The sequence below is a fragment of the Nycticebus coucang genome, chromosome 8 (genome assembly GCF_027406575.1).
Source record: "Nycticebus coucang isolate mNycCou1 chromosome 8, mNycCou1.pri, whole genome shotgun sequence".
NCBI classification, from domain to species: Eukaryota; Metazoa; Chordata; class Mammalia; order Primates; family Lorisidae; genus Nycticebus; species Nycticebus coucang.
Window position 1 is genome coordinate 20,912,624 of NC_069787.1, and position 16,657 is coordinate 20,929,280.

Consider the following 16,657-nt stretch of genomic DNA (forward strand, 5'->3'; position numbering starts at 1 on the left):
AATGTTCATGATTCTGAATAAGGATAAAACTGAATGGTTCCAATATATGATTAATTATATACCAAGAGAGTATGTTATCGGAAGACAGCATGGCTGCATGTAAATCTACTTCTTAAAAATATATTTTTTACAGCTTCCTGAGAATATATTTGAATATTATAAGTACAATAATAAGCTTCAAGTAGATTCAATTCAATGTATCACATATTTAAACATAGCAAGAAGTTGTACAAGTATTATTTTATTATTAATCTTAACAATAAGATAAATAGCAATTTTTGTTGATTAATGGTAGTGTTCTGTGTACTGTTTTAAAAACTGTAATTCAATAACTCATTGAATTATTAAAATCAAGGCATTCAAAAGATCAGCTAATTGGGCGGCGCCTGTGGCTCAAGGAGTAGGGCGCCAGCCCCATATACCAGAGGTGGTGGGGTCAAACTCGGTCCCGGCCCAAAACAAAACAAACAAACATCAAAAGATCGCTAATTACTCATAGGTCGGTCAATTTTTGAGTAAATACTCAAGCTTCAGTTTGTCTGAAACATATGGGCAATTTTTCCAAACTTGTTTTACCTTTTTCACTTATTTTATCTTGATCATTATTACAATATTACTTCATTCTCTCTATATTATATGCAGAGGTATTTAGCTCAGTATTATACACACAATCTATTTCACTGAAGTGGTATAATTAATGTAAACACATCTAGAACAGAAAGACCAGGAAGATAAGGATTTGTCACTATCCAATAATGATAAGAACTGTTGAAGAATAACAGTTCAATAAATCAAGCATTATTTCAGTCTTTAGGGAAAGTTCATGTATCTTGTTTTGTTTTGTCTTTTGTTTTTTGTTTGGGTCATATCTGAATCACAGATACTTTGGCAAGTCTGTGATGCTTCAGCCAGTATGATGAATGTGTCTTTTGAAGATGGCAGGCAACCACCTCTGACTTCAGCCCCAGGAAAATCTATGAGCCCTGACATTGGCAGCCTCACACAGGAGGCAACAATTTCTTTGAGACCTCTGACTCCAGATAAGTTTATTTGCTTGACTGTTCTTGCTCCCTAGTGGCTTCTCTGGACAGCAAACGTAGTCCCTTTCAGTCAAAAAAATGAAAGATCATAAACAATTTAGTTTGCATGCACGTCTGGGTAATAGAGATAATATCAGTTTTTTTGTTTGTTTGGTTTTGGTCCTTATACTCACAGATAAAATAAAAGGGGATTGTTATTGAGATCACTGTAACTCAGGCAAAAGCTTTTATTTACAAAAATCATGGTTCTGCATGAGTTAGTAGGATTTATTGAAAGCAATGATTAATATTGGCTAGCAGAGCACTCAACTAACCAAACTGCATAGATCCTCAACCTGGTAGGCAGAACAAACCAGTGACACAACGGAGCAGAATAATAAGACACTAAACATGACAAAACTTTCTCATTAACTAGTAATAAAGTTTCAGATAATTATTCGAAAAATCTTGAGAAATTACAGTTTTCTGAAACAAGAAATAGACCACTCCAAGGGATGGAAATATATACAGTTCAGGCAGCTGTTTAGAATGAGGGCAAAAGCCTGTCTATGAGATTTCCCATGAACTGGGATTCCCCAGAAAAATAGCTCAGCAATTTGCTGTCCATGGAGACAAAATGAATATATTCTTTCCATCCTTTCAAACTTCTTCTGCCTGAGGTCAATAATAAATACTGTAATTAGAGGAGCTTGTGATATATGAACCTGGAGACGTGAAACAGAGGAACAGCACAGGTGGGAAAATGCCCATTAAGGTGTAATCCAAGAATGTGCAGCACAACAGCTCGATGGATTGAATTTTAACCACCTGGCACCTCTGCACTTGCTGAAACTCCAAACATACTAAAATAGATCCTTGGTGATAATGACAATTTACGATTCTGGCAGACAAGAATTTTACGAATTACGAACAATTACGAAATAATCTCATTCTATAATTTAAACGTGGTTCAAAAGCTAAGATGTACACCAGCATCACAAATAGCTTTTGATTAAGTTTTCTTGTTTGTCTCTGGTCTTTATCAAGATCACCTAGAAAAAGCACCATCTGGTCCAAAAGATATAGTTTATTTTGTCATATCCTTTCTCTGTCCTAATCTGTGTGTTTTAGGAAATCTAAATGTTTCCTATTTTTAAAATGGTTTAATAAATCTGTTGCAAGTACTCAGGGTTATGCAACAGGGTTAGTTATCTTTTAACAAGTCCTGTGTGAGTTTGGCATTATTCATATTGCTATAAAATAAAAACATTCTTGTCAGCCTACTTACAGGTCAATTATTTTAGTCAAGAGTTAGAAATACGGTGCCAAATAAATTCAATGAGTAAGGGAAAGACTATGTACTCAATTTTGATATGAGGACAATTAATGACAATTAAGGTTATGGGGGGGAAGCAGAAAGAGGGACCAAGGGAGGAGGGTGGGGCCTTGGTGTGTGTCACACTTTATGGGGGCAAGACATGATTGCAAGAGGGACTTTACCTAACAATTGCAATCAGTGTAACCTGGCTTATTGTACCCTCAATGAATCCCCAACAATAATAATAAAAAAAAAACCACACACAAAAAATAAAAAAAAAATAAATGGTATTGAAACAAGGAAAAGACAAGAATCTCAATTCTTTTATCATTACACAGATAAAATATATTTTGAGTGACTCTAAGGGCAAAAATTTAAACCATAAACCCACTGGAAGGAAACATAAGAGAATTAGTGATGTGTAAGCAACAGTTTTCTTAGGACACAAAAACCGTAAGCATAAAAGAAAATAACGCATAACTGGGATTCACCAACACTAAAAATTACACTTCGATCAGAAGATGATATTAAGAAAATGAACAGGTAGGCAATAGGCTGGAAAATATCTAATATGTACATCTTTCAGAGAACTTGCATCAAAAATACAGTCCACCCTTGGACAACGCAGGGGTTAGAGGTACTGGCGCCCTGTGCAGTCAAAAATCTGCATATACATTTCGACTCTCCAAAAATATAATCACTATTACTCTACTGTTGACAAGAAGCCCTCTTGAAACATAAGCAGTTGAATAATACTTACTTTGTCTGTAATATGTGTTATGTGCTGTATTCTTACAATAAAGTAAGTCAGAGAAAAGAAAATGTTATTAAGAAAATCATAAGAGGGACAAAATATATTTACTATATTTACTTCATTTATTATGAAGATCATCGTAAAGGTCATCATCCTTGGGGTCTTCACATTGAGTAAGCTGAGGAGGAGGATGGGAAGGCAGGTTGGTCTTGTCTCAGGGGTGGGGCAGAGGCTGAAGAAAATCCACATAGAAGTGGATCTAAGCTGGTCAAACCCATGTTATTCAAGGGTACACTGTGTATGAAACAACAGAATAAGTAATAATTCAGTTGAAGGATGAGCAAAAACCTGAAAAAAATTCACAGCAAAAGATGCATGAATACCCAAAGAGCACGTATATTCAACCTTATGAGTTATTAAGGTAATGCAAATTAAAATGATAGTGCTAAACCCTTTTACACCCATTAAAATGGCAAAAATGAAAGAAATTGGCAACAGCAAAGCTGGCAAGGGTGACTATCATGTTAGTTTCCTATGGCTGCTATAATAAATTCCCACAAACTTAGTGGCTGAAAAAGAATATGACTTTTTTATATTACAGTTCAGGCGGTTGAAATTCCTAAAATCAAGGCTTTGGAAGGTCTGGGTTCCTTCTGGAGACTCTCTCCTCCACCTTTCCTTATTTCTAGAGGTCACCTTCATTCCCTGGCTCATGGCCCCTTCCTCCATTTTCAAAGCCAGCAGGAGAGCATCTTCCACTCTTTCAGTCTCTCCCTCTCCTCTGTCTCTGCCTCCATCATCACATGGCCTTTTCTGCCTTAGATTCTCTAGCCTCTGCTTATAAGGACTCGGATTATATCAGCTCACCAGATAATCCAGATAACCCTCTCATCTCAAGACCCCAACTTAATCCCATTTGGAAAATACATTTTACAAACTGTCAGGCTGGGGGATTAGGACATATTCAGGGGGGTCATTATCTTGGTTATCACACAGAACAACTTGAATTCTCAAAGATTACAGGTGGTAACATAAAATGGTACAGCATCACTGAATAATAGCTTGGCAGTTTCTTCCACAGTTAAACATAGTTACACATACATCAAAATGATTAAACTGCATGATCCATCAATTCTGATCCAGGCTATTTATCTAATACAAATAAAGCATATGTCCATGGATAGGCTTACATATGACGGCTCATAGAGGCCTCAATTATGATAAGCAAAAATTAAAAACAACTCAAGTATGTATCAAGTGGAGAATAGATGGATGCGTTTTTGTATATTATTGCAACGATATATAATTCAGCAATGAAAACAAACTAATTAATGATCCATGCAATTCCATGTATAGCACTTAACAATATTAAGTTGATTAAAAGAAGTCAGACACAAAAGACTACACGCTGCAAATGAATCAATGTATCAGAATCCAAGAATAGGCAAAACAAATAGGTTTGGGTATCAATCAGACAGTGATTTCCACTGCAGGGTAGAAACTGAATAAAAAGTCGTGTAGAGTAACTCTCCAGGGTGATAAAAATGGCCTATACCTCATTTTGGGTGTTGATTACACAGGTATACACAATTATCGTAACTCATCAAAATGAACTCATGGCATTTGTGTCTTTTATTGATTGCAGTCATATGGCCATAAAATAGTTTAAAGAAGTGAATGTATTTTAAAATTCTTATATTGACAAAACTTCAAGACTCTAGGTTCCATTTTTCTTCCACTGGTCTCAATTTTGCCTAAAGGTAGTGCAAATTTCATTATATGGTTATCTGTGTAAAAGAAAACAACCACCACTACAAAACTTTATTAATTGTAAACCCCGCTGTAGATGAATGGCTTATTCATCTCCTTCTTAATTTCTTCTCTCCATTTTTCTGAATAATAGATTATGATCCCTGAAACCAAGCAACTTGACCTATTAGTAAATAGGAAGATATTTTTCTTCATTTTAGTTTACAGCAAAAAGCCCTTTGGCAAAAGAATTTTATTATAGTCAATTCTAACAACATTTGGATTCTGAAATAAAATTCCTTGCATCTTTGATGGATGATTTCATTTTAAGTTAAATTAAATGAAGATACTATATATACCTAGAATAATCAATCTTTATCCCTAGCTCTAACTAGACATCTATCTATCTACTCGTCTGATTTCCCATCCACCTATTTATTTATATGGAAAATATAGTCGATTATATGCTCACAATTTTACATTTTGCATTGAACTTTCTGCTATTCTTTTTAGAGTATTCTTCTGATTATTTTATTTATTTAGCAAAATTGTTGATTCCACGTAAATGAAAGAAAGCATTAGGAAGAGCCAGCCATATTAACTGTTTTCTAGATCTGCTGAAAATGCTTAGGCATACAAAGGGCTTTGGTTTTCCTTTAACCAACATGTGCTCCCTGCATTGAAATGCCACAGCATTTTGTTCCCTGACATATTCATGTCGATCATTTCAACAAAACCAAAGGAAACTGCATTTCTCTGAGAACGTCTTATGCTGAGTGCTGATAAAGTTAGCAGTGATGAGCAGGTTTTGCCTGTAACCTCTACTCATCTCAAACACGGTCAGAATAGCAGCGGCTTTTCCTTGCGCTTCTCCGAGTGACCCCAGTTAATGACTCTTTCCTTGTTTCTGAAATTACCCATCAAAGGTGATTTGGGGGACACCTGTAAAAGTCCACAGAGCCGAATTGCTTTCTAAGTGACATTCACTTGTCTCCAGGGATTTAATTATGGACCTCAAAAATTAAGTAATAAGGCCAGAAAAAAAACATTTTGGAAGTTTTTGGCCAGTGGGAAGGTTAGCTTACGTGTAACTGCTCTCCTTGTGATATAAAGGAAGCTCCCTTAATCGATAGTAAGACTGATCCTAACACAATAATGCAAATGTGGAAAGAAAAGAGAAGGCAGGCAGGCAGGCAAAGAAAACAAGGCTGCCACCCTGACACATCTCTCCTCTGCTAAGCTGAAGAAGTCAACTCGAAATTCAAAATTGTCAAATCTCTGGCCTACATAGTTATAACTTCTCACCCTTCAAAATTACTCATCTTCTGCACAACTCATGATCTGTAATAATTAAATGTAAGGGTGGAACTGCCTTGAAGAAAAACCTTTTTTATTAAAATATGCAGAAAGCTTTACTTTTTGGCTTTTATTTTGTTAGACTTTGTCCTTCCTTCTCACTGCTCCTCTCCACGTGTTTTCATCACCAAGTGTTCCATTTATTGACAACTCTAAAACATCATCACCCCTTAAGTGTGGCATATAAATTTCAAGGGACAGCTGTAGCAAATTGTCACAAATCGGGTTGTTTAAACACCAGAAATTTATTCTCTCACAGTTTGGAGCATAAAAGGGTGAAATCCACGTAGCAGTAGGGTTGGTCGCTATTGGGGTGCTCAGAGGAACAATCTGCTTCATGACTCTTCCCTGGATTTTGTTGGCTTCTTGCGATCTTGGGCAACCCTTCGCTTCCAGTTACATCGTCCCAGCGTCTGCCTCCCTAGTCACATGGCCGTCCTCCCCCGGCATGTGTCTGTCTTCTGTCACGTTGTTCTGCTCTGTGTGTGGGTCTCTTTCTGTGTCTTCTTTTCTTATAAGGATATTAGACATATTGAATCAAGCGGCTCCAGTATGACCCCATCTTAACTTACATCTTAATTATATCTGTAAGAATTTCAGTGCCAAAGAAGGCTCCATTCGTAGGTACTGGGGTTAAGACTTCAACATCTTGGGGAGGGAGACACAATTCAGCCAAAAACAAATGGGATATGTATTTCTGCTTCCTGCTCTTTTTGCTTATTTTCTTTTTTCACTCTATCATGTCTTATCTCCATTCCTTCTTGGAAAAGCTTCTACCTAATCATAAAACTTCAGCTGAAGTGTCCATTCTCTTCATGGTTTTCCAAATCCTTCTGGAGACAGACTCATTCTCTTCTCCGATGAAATGTGACATGATTATTTTCACATAATCCTTAGAACAAAAGTTGTATCACTGTATCTGGTACATAGCATGTTCTCAATAAATGGTTTCTAAATAAATAAGTGGTACACATATTTTATTATAATTATAATAATCTATTTGACTAGAAATTCTTGACCATATGAGACTATGTGGTATACTCATGCTGGTTCTTTTTTTTTTTTTTTTTTTTTTTCTTTTTGGCCGGGGCAGGCTTTGAACCCGCCACCTCCGGCATATGGGACCGGCGCCCTACTGCTTGAGCCACAGGCACCGCCCTCTCATGCTGGTTCTTAATAACACTTATGCATTTGGATTGAATAATTTTGAAAAAGTGAATATTGAATTACTTATCTGGTGCTATGTATTTGAGAATTGTTTAAGTTATTCCTATCTCTTTGTTTGGAAATAGATCAATATCATTCCTTACAAAAAGAAAGCATGTATTTTTACATCCTTTCCCTTTTCCCTAAAGTTTTTCACTTTAGTAGATTTGTTCATTGTTCTAACAGAAGATAAAAAATGAGCACGATGTTAATTTGTGATGGAATATAATCTGGAAATATGAAGCATATATTATAAGTATCTGTTATTACATGACAATTCTTATCATTTTTGTTAAACAGAGAATTGTTAGAAATGCAAAAAATAAACTACAAAATATTAATAGGAAGCTAGATGGTCATTCTATGGGTGTATGATCTACAACAAAAAATTCAGTTGTGAACAGCCCATTACAGGGAGGCATTAGCAATTTGTGAGATAAGATGAGAAGGTTCTAATGACTTTCCTTTTTAGTCAATGACTCTGGGTAAAATTCAAGTTCCACACTAAAATGAGGTTTGAAAAAAATGTCTTTCTTCAGTGAGCTAGATGTTACCATAAAATCACTGATTCCACCCAAAAAGGTGTTAAGAATGAGGGAATTGAATAGCCAATTGCAATTTTTTTCTAAAAAAGATCATGAGATTTGATATGAAAACAACAGGCCGCAGGTTTTTTTCACCTTATCAGTCTAAGTGACATAAATTCTTTTTCCAGTACATTAGCCAATTTTTAAAAATGTAGGTGCCGATATTTGCAGCCTGCTAGAATACTCTATAACTATGCATTAAGATGCATTATACCGTAATAGCATGTAACACTAAGATTTTAATTATCCTATATTTACTTGAATATCCAAAATATCACATTGATGACTACTTTTGCCATAAGTCAATTTTGTGTTTATATTGTAACTGATGATTCAAAGAACAGATTTCTCCAAACTTACCACTATAGTTCAAGTAGGTTGTTTTCACTTAAATGAATAACACTCTATGTTATATAGACCTATCTATGTGCATATTTTATAAGTTTGTTTTAATATGTTTCTATATGTATGTTTTTATATTTTATATTTTATATAAATATTTTATAATTTTGTTATAATATGTTTCTATATGTATGTGATTATGTCTATCTGAGTGTATTTTTTCTGAATGTATTTCTTAAGTCTTTGGCCAACAATTTTCTTGTATTAATAAAGTGCAAAACTAGGTATTTAAAACCAGGCTTTCCAATTTACTAATTAACTTATCAATTCCTAGTACCATTGCTACTTTCTGTGTTTCAATTAAACAGACGTAGTCACTGTTCCTATCTATTCATTTTACATTCTCACCCACCACAGCTTGCCTCGCCTTCAACGGACCCTCTCTAACATTAGCTCCTTTTGGAAACCTTCATTTATCTCCCCAACCAGATTCAGGGTTTTTTTCCTTTACATACTCTCCATCCTTTAGTCCCACTCAGTGCATTGGGGACATTGTCTGCTTTCCATTATTTTAATTATCACTATAGAGGCCTCTCCATACTTTAGTCCCACTCAGTGCACTTGGGACACTGTCTGCTTCCATTATTTTATTATCACTATAGAGGCCTCTCTGCTTTGAACTGATACAGTCCTTCAGAGTAGGGATTTCCCTAGCCAACTTTATGTTTCCACAGAGAAGCATGATGCTTAGTCCATAGTGGATACTCAATAAATGTCTGTTGAAATGATCTAGATAGAAGTATTTTGTGTAAATTCTAAAGTCAGAACCTACTAGTAAGGACCTAGGCCATAGGGAATCTGTCTCAACTTAGGCAGAACTTTATACATATGTCTAACACTGAAAATAAAAACTTGCATTTAGAAATTAAAAGATGATTAAGTAACATGTATCAGTAAATATTAGTTATGCTTCCTTACATTACTAGATAGGACAGAGGCAGTATTGTAGATCCTGGATTCTGAATAATTCTTTTTATTAGTGTTGATAAATAGGAATTTTAGAGAATTTGTCCATAGTGTGTACCAGCTAGAGTGTATAGTGAAAACAGAAAGAAGCATGGGGTCTCAGATGTCTGATTCTCACAAGAATTTGATGTTGTCTTAGATTATATCTCCTCTTACTCACCTACAACTCTTTCTGAGAGTTAATTATTGAATCCTTAATCTAGAGACTTCAGAAATTTATTTTCGATCTGTTTTCATTTTAGCAACAAGAAAAATAGGCCAGAAGCTTTGGGGGTAGTTTATTCTGACTAATCTTAGGATTTAATAAAGGCATAGAATTTGTCACAAATCTACAGAAAACAGACTTAGTGCATTATGTCCCCTTCATGGAAAAATTTAACTCTCAGCCATCCAGATTACTTTTTTTAAAATTAAAGAAGATTATAATATTAGCAGAGAATTCACAGAGAGCAGCAACTCTGAACAACAACCAAGAAACACTTTTCCCTCATTTACCGGAAATGATATCTTCTATTAATATGTGTTAGAGATGCTTAGGTGAGGAAGAACCCAAGATCTGGAGCAACCAAATCAGACAAGGACATGGACCAGATTAAAGTAAATTTATGAATACATATAGTGACAATTCACTGGTAGTCGTGTGTCATTTGAGGAAAAATTGATTAGCTTATGCTATGCATACAAATTACCTATATAGATGTCTTCCTTTAGACATAGAGATTTGGAATGGCTGAAAACAGTCTATTATATTAAGGAGGATGTTTGGCATAATCTGTAAAGTTACTTATTATGCTTCATTTTGTGATATATAAAGTCACATATGTTACACACACACACACGAGTGTGTGTGTGTGTTTGGTTTGTTTTTTGAGACAGAGTCTCATTCTGTTGCCCATGCTAGAGTGCTATGGCATCACTCTAGCTCACAGCAACCTCAAACTTCAGTAGCTGGGACCACAGGCATTCATCACCACTGGTAGTAGAGATGCGAGTCTTGCTCTTCCTCAGGCTGGTCTCCAACTTCTGGCCTCAAGCAATCCTCTTGGCTAGGCCTCCCAGAGTGCTGGGATTACAGGAGTGAGCCACCACATCTGCCCATGTTATACATTTCTAAGAGATGAATTTCAAGTAAACTGAATCATGATATCTAGTAAAATCAATCCAACCTTAAATAAAATTTGATACTTTTTTTCTGTTAGTAAATAATAAAAAGACACAGGCATTTAATTAAAAGTTGAAAATTTTAAAGGTAGAAATATTCATTTATTTCAGTGATCTCTGATTAGGAAAAGATAGGGATATCGTCTCCTAGAGAAACTTAAAGATTGATAATACCATCACATTTTTTTTGAGAAACTTATTTGTATTGGAGACAATGGAATTACTAAGCATTTCAGGGTCATAATCTTATAATTTCTTTTATTTGACTTACTAGATATTTTGTAATAAATGACCTTAATGTCAGAGGTCTCTTTTTCTCATTTATTATTATATTTAAACTTACATAAAGTAAAATTTACTTTCTGTGGGTATCCAAGTTTAAGAGTTGTAACACATGCATAGGTTCTCAGAACCACCCTTGCTACCAGGCTAGAGAAAAATCCCAACACCCCAGGAAATGTGTTGCACAAAGACACTCCCTGCAAGCCTGACCACAACGAGTCTGTTTTCTATTACTGATAGTTTTACCTTTTTCAGAATGTCACATAAACAGAAACATGCAGTACATTACTTTTGATAGTATCCTCTTTAGCTTAGCATCTGAGACTCATCCAAATGTACTAACCTCTTCTATTAATGCCAATAATAGAAGGTTCTTTTGTAGGTTCTTTAATGTTTTATACATAAGCAGTCATCTTGTCTATCTTGTCTGTCACCAGAGATGTTTTTATTTCTTTCTTTTCAATTTATGCCTTTCAAAAATCTTTTTCCTGCCTTGTTGCCCTTCTTAGGACTGGATGCAGCGTAATAGTGCGTAAGAGAAGTGAGAATATACTTCCATGACTTATTCGCTCTGAAAGAGAAAAGGCATTCAATATTTCCTCATTAAGTATAAAGTCATACAGTCTTTTATAATTTTTTTTCTCAGATTGAGGAAGTCACCTTCTATTCTTATTGAGAGGGTTTTTAAACTATGAATGAATGTTATTTTGTCAAATGCCTTTTCCTTACTTATTGATATGGTTATGTGTTTTTCTTGTTTAGTCTGCTAATATGTAAATTACATTGAATGATTTTTTTTAAAAAGTTGAACCAGCCTTGTCCCAGGCTGTGGTTTATCTGATGAACATTCCATATGCAATTGAAGGTTATATGTATGGCTTTTGTTTGCTGGAGTGTTCTATAAATGTCAATATGTGAACATGATTGATAGTGTTACTTAAGTCTTATATATCTTTGCTGATTTTCTATTTGCTTTATACATTTCTAAGAAGAGAGTGCTGAGGAAGGATTGTGTATTGTCCATTTCTCTTTTTAATTCTCTCAGTTTTTGCATCCTGTAATTTAAAGCTCTGTTGAGAGATGTATACGCATTTAACTAGAGTAGAACAAACAAATTTTGAAAAAAAGAGTGAATGTGGAGGACTCATATAGAATGATTTCAAGATTTACTAAAAAGCATTGGTCATTAAGACAGCATGGTTTTAGCACAAGGACAGATACAGATATTAGTGATACTGAATAGAAAGCCCAGTACTAGACTTACTCATGTATAATCAATTTGACAAAAATTCAAAGGTAAATCAGTGGAGAAAGGACAGTCATTAATTAGTTGTTGTAAAGCAAATGTTCATTCATATGCAAGAAAATCAAAGAAAGAACTAAAAAGAAATGAACTTGATATTCAAAAATTAAGTCAAAATGAATTGTCTACCTAAGCGTAAAGACAAAAAGGTTGTAACTTCTAGAAAAAAATTCAGAAAAATCTTTGTGACCTTATATTTTGCCAAGAATCCATAAATATAGTAGCAAAATTATAATTCATGAAAGAAAATTATTGATAAATTTATAATTTTCAAAATTTAAAACTTTCATTTTTTTTTTAGAAGACAAGGTCTTGATCTGTCATCCAGAAGGTTAGAGTACAGTAGCCCCGACATAGCTCAGGGTGACCCAGAAGGCCTGGGCTGAAGCAATCCTCCTGCCTCAGCCTACCAAGTAGGTGGAACTACAGTCACGAGCCACTGTGCCCAGCAAAATTTTCACTCTTTTAAGACATTATTAAGAAGAAGGGAACGGAAGGGACAGGGGAGGTAAGGGGAGGGGGTGGGAAGGATAGTAGAGGATAGCAGGAGGACCACAACTATGGAGCACATTGCAAGTACAATTTGGATCTATCATATGTAGAACACAAATGTCCTAATGCTATAATTGGTGAGGTGAAAGCTATGTTGATTAGTATGATGTAAGCACTCCAATTTGTACAAATAATCAACACACTGAAATAGGCATAAATGCATTTATGATCTACGTACAAAAGACTTGATAAAAAATTTTTTTTAAAAAATATAAAGAACAAGACAGAGTGGAACAAATATTTGAAAATACCTATTTAGAAGAAGATTTCTATCAGGACTGTGTAAAGAACTTTTAAAACTCAATAATAGCAAAATTACCCAGCAAAAAATTGGCAAAAAATTTTGAACTGACTACACAATTTAACAAGCATATGAAAAGACCCTAAATGTCATTTGAGAAATGCAAATTACAACCACAATATAATCAATATGATGAATATCATTACACACTTCTTAGAGAGGCAAAAGAAAAAAAAATGCCTTACAAAAGCAAGTTCTAGTGAAGATAAAGAATAAATGGTAATATCTTGCCTTCCTGGTAGAAATGTAAAATGGTAAAGTTTCGGAAAACAATTTGATGATTTCTTAAAAGTTAAAATATATTTATTACATGTGTTAGAAATCCCAAACCTAGGTATTTTCTCAAGAGCAATAAAATTCTATTCATCACTTTTTATATGAGGTTTATTTATACTTATTAATACTGAGAAACAACATAAATATCCTTCAGTGAGTAAATGACTAAACAAACTTTGGTTCATCCATGCAATGGAATGCTACTCAGCAATACAAACCAAAAGTCTCTTGTTATTTCTCCCCAAATATGGAATGCTTCATAAATTTGCATGTCATCCTTGCACAGGGCCATGTTAATCTTCTCCATCATTACAAATTTAGTACATGTGCTGCCAAAGCAAGCACAAAGCTAATGAAAGTTTCAATCTACTGAACAAGCAACAACATGGATAATTCTGAAATGGAATAAGTGGAGTGAGACAAAACACACTGAAAGGCTACATCCATATGACTCCATTTACATGAGCTTCTTGGAAAGTCAATTAGTGGAACAAAATATCAATCAATGGTTGCCAGCAGTTAGGGCTGGGGGAAGTGGTTGGCTCCCAAGGGGTGATGGAAATGTTCTATATGTTGATTGTATATGGAATCATATTGTATTTTACATAAATTTGACCTCAATATGTGAATAATAAAAGATGGCTGAGAGGTGAATTGTGGAGGAGTTTAAAAGGCAAGAAAACCTGATTTGACTTTTATTTTGGAATTACTGGGAAGCCATTTGAGGGTTTTGAGCGGAAGTTAAATGAGGAGACAAGTGCTGAGCAATGATTGCTCTGCTTGAAGCATTTAGGGTGAATCATTCCATAGATAGATATATGATTAGAGGGAATGTGTGCTATAATTTTCCTGTGACTGCTGTTGCTAAGAGACATCATGACTCGAAAATCTATCTACTTTTTCTTCTGGAAGATAAGAAAGCATATTCACTAAGGAATCTAACATCTCTCTCTCTCTCTCACTATCCATCTGTCCATCCATCCATCTTAGTTTATACTATTGGTAATTTAGCAAACAAGGAAAGAATATTGTTTTATTTTTATTACTAATAATTACTCTATACCCTTTTAAATACTGCACTGTATCATTATTATTGTAATTACCCTTCCTACTTAAAAGCACAACCACTGAATAGAGATTTTTAAGGACTTAGGTCTTTGTGGGAGATAGCATGACCTACTGGAGAAAATATGGACACTGGAGAAAAATTACAGATTAAATGTAACCTCTGTTATGTGTTAATTTCTTCACCTTGTATGAATGTATGCAAGTAGGTTGCAACATCCTGCAACTAAATAAGTAGTGAAATAATATTAATAAATTTCCATCACATTGTTTAGTCTCATTTAATCCAGAAAAAAAAAACAACTTATGTGGTGGGAAATATTACACACTAATAAGGTAATAGGGCTGGGTAAGGTGGTTCATGCCTGTAATCCTAGCGCCCTGAGAGGTCAAGGCAGGAGAATCAGGAATTCAAGACCAGCTTGAGCAAGAGCGAGACCCAATCACTATACTAAAATTAGAAAAATTAGCCACACTGGTAATGGGAGCCTGAGGTCTAACTTACTCAGGAGGCTGAGGTGGGAAGATAGTTTGAGCCTGGAAGTTTGAGGTTGCTGTGAGCTATGAAAATGCCACTGTACTCTAGCCTGGGCAACAGAGCAAGACTGTGACTCAGACAAAAACAAAACCAATAACAACAACTATAAAAACGAAAAAAAAAAAAACAACAACACCCATACTCATGTGGATAGGTAGACACATATCATGTATTATTCATATATTATATGTCAATTCTTCCTCTATCCTTTAACCTTCTTTGCTAAACCATGAAAGCTGATGTGGCTTAATTTTATCATGCACTCCCTAAAATAAGGTGTTTGACTCAATTAAATGCTACATAAAGAATTCAATAATGGAAGTCAACATATTATATTCTGTATTTTTAGGAATAATAGGTAACTTCTTGCTTATAATATGTTAATATACAGTATAAATTGTATTCATAGACTTTGAGAGCTTGAAGTATGCAATTTTTTGAATATTATATCCTAATATAATTTTTCATGTATTAGTCAGAAATGATATGAAAGAAGAAAACCAGTACATTATGTCAATAAAGAAATTTGGCCTCTAGCCATGTTTTAGATATTCTTTCAATTTATTGGTCAAATGACAAGTAATTTGGAATTTGGGGTGCTAAGATGGGCAATGCCATATCCAACCTTTGGCCTTGAACAGTGATGTAAACTATCTGGGTTAAGTGGTGGGTTGATGGACGTGGCTATTCAGTATACATTGCTCCTTCTTCTGGTATTTAAAAAAGAGTTTCTTAGGAAAACTCTTGTCCCCCGTTCTTAATAAATACATTCCTCTGGTACATGGGACTCCACCTTTGCTTCATAGAGTAAGCCCAGGCAATGAGAACATGGCATCAACATGGTCACAGTGGTTAAGATGGGGTGAGAATGTGGTCCTCACAGCCAGCAAGATAGGTTATATGAACTTTTCTATAAGTCTTAAAAGTGATATATGAGATTTTCCTACTAATTTGATAGAATGTGGGTAATTATCTTCCCATCACTCAGAATGTTAAAATTAAGTCAACAGAGAGGAAAATATTAACCAACCACAATAAAAGTTGGGTGCCAGTGATATTGTTTAAGCCCCTAAAACCACCTATCCCTGAAGTAATATTTGTGAATTAAGTTACATAAAGTAATATGTTTTTTCATAGGGGAATATACTGTAAGTATTTATAGCATTTATAGTCCAGATTTACAGATTTGGGGCATATTAATAGCCAAGACCATTCCCTCTCATTGTAAAAATGAATATATGTATGTATTATAGGAAAAGATGAAATGTGTGTTTCAAATGCTCAAGTTGGCTAATATGTTTGAAAAGTTTGGCCAGACAAACAGGGGTTTCCCCTTGCAATCTTGACAATTAAAAAATTAGGGTGGAAAATTTTTTTCATCCTCAATTTACACTGTTAGTTCTTTTAAAACAAAATGTTAATTATATGCAAGGATTACAAAATATAACTCTTTAACACTATTGGAATTTAATAAATCTTTTATTACAGCTAGGGAATAATCTTTGTGCATGTCAAATCTGTGAATTGAATCAAAGATCTGCTAAGGAATCCAAGTGAACTTTTTAAAGGATCATAGAAAATGTGTCTACTATCAGCTTTTAAACCAACATTCATTCTCCTCTGTGCTATGCTTTGCAAAAATGTTGGGAGATCAGTTTTTTTGGTAAAATCCAGGATTGCTTAGTGTAGGTCATTTGGCAACTACTGCTATTATATCTTCCAGAAAACTTAAGAATGAGAAAATAAAATAACTTGGTGTGTTTCTATTCTCAAGAAATCCATTTAAATATTTTGTGTATATCTTACTAAGAGGGGCAAGCAA

The 16,657-nt window shown here is 34.6% G+C and overlaps 1 non-coding gene across 1 annotated transcript; it reads right to left on the bottom strand.

The window, feature by feature from the left end:
- Nucleotides 1–13,473: 13,473 nt before the first annotated feature.
- Nucleotides 13,474–13,577, bottom strand: LOC128592950 (U6 spliceosomal RNA). Its single transcript, XR_008382155.1, has one exon. It is a non-coding gene; the product is annotated as a U6 spliceosomal RNA (small nuclear RNA).
- Between the last annotated feature and the right edge of the window lie 3,080 nt (nucleotides 13,578–16,657).